The sequence below is a fragment of the Acyrthosiphon pisum genome, chromosome X (genome assembly GCF_005508785.2).
Source record: "Acyrthosiphon pisum isolate AL4f chromosome X, pea_aphid_22Mar2018_4r6ur, whole genome shotgun sequence".
Lineage (NCBI taxonomy): Eukaryota > Metazoa > Arthropoda > Insecta > Hemiptera > Aphididae > Acyrthosiphon > Acyrthosiphon pisum.
This window is the reverse complement of record NC_042493.1, coordinates 299,441-300,846: the sequence shown is the minus strand read 5'-3', so window position 1 is coordinate 300,846 and position 1,406 is coordinate 299,441.

Genomic DNA, 1,406 nt, shown 5'->3' with positions numbered 1-1,406 from the left:
TAAATATTTCTTACCTTTATAAAACTGGTACAAAAATCAATTGTTGTGTCTATAGATAAAAAGAGAGTTGAAAAAATAACAAACATACAAAAAATGGAAATAATTTAAAACAGTATAAGTTCAAAGTCTTGAAAATATTATAACTGTCAACTATAACTAATATGAACTGAGTTTTGACTAAACACAATTTGTATTTCGTGATGAGTTTTTATAAAGAAATCTTATCCAGTTATCAACAATTAATTATTGTTTGGTGACTGTTACTAAACCTTTAAAATCAATTTTTAAAATAATATTAATAGGTAATAAATAAAAATAAATGTCAATCCCTTGATAGCAAATAATTGACTAAAAATATTATCATTACAAAATGCTATGAGGGTCACATTAAGATATTTTACGGGATTAATTCTATAATAGATCAATAAAATAATTAAACTAAATACATTTAAATAAGTAAACCTATCTATAAGATAAACAAAATGCAATACAATATAATCACTATTGTAATAATTATTAAAATAATATTAATACAATAAATGAAAATAGATGTCATACATATTAAGATATTTTACATATTCGACGGGATTTGCTATACAATAGATCAATACAACAATTATTTAACTCAATCAATTTAAATAAGTACTCTAAGATAAACTAAATGGCATACCATATAATCACTATTGTAGTTATTAAAATAATCAGCTCAATATGATAAATTAAAATAAATGTTATAAATATTAAGATATATTTATACGGTTTATAGGTATTAACATTGATTATACATAGTATAATAGTGTATAATCAATGGTATTAATTAATTTTTGAATTAACAGCTCGTCCCGTCTAAATATTGACCTAATCACGCGCACGTATGGCGGTGGAATCCTGTCCCGTTCCTGTAATAGTTTATATTTTTTTATAATTTTTTTATAGAAACATAGGGTATCATATACTCAAATTTTGGTGTAAGTTTCATAAGTCTTAGTTCATTTTTGAATTAATTATAGTTCGTCCCGTCTGCAATTTTGACTATATTTCAGCACCTATGATGGTGGAATCCCGAACCGTTTCTACAAGACTTTATATTTTTTTATAACTTTTTTATAGAAACATAGGGTATCATATACTCAAATTTTGGTGTAATTTTCATAAGTCTTAGTTCATTTTTGAATTAACTACATCTGGTCCCGTTAAAATATTGACCTAATTACGTGCAAGTGTGGCGGTGGAATCCTGTCCCGTTTCTACAGTAGTTTATATTTTTTCACAATTTTTTTACCAAAGATACGGTTTATCTTCTTAAATTTTTGAAATACGTTTAATAAGTCTTATTTCATTTTTGATTAACTACAGCTCGTCCCGTCTACAATTTGGACTATATTTCATCACCTATGATGGTGGAA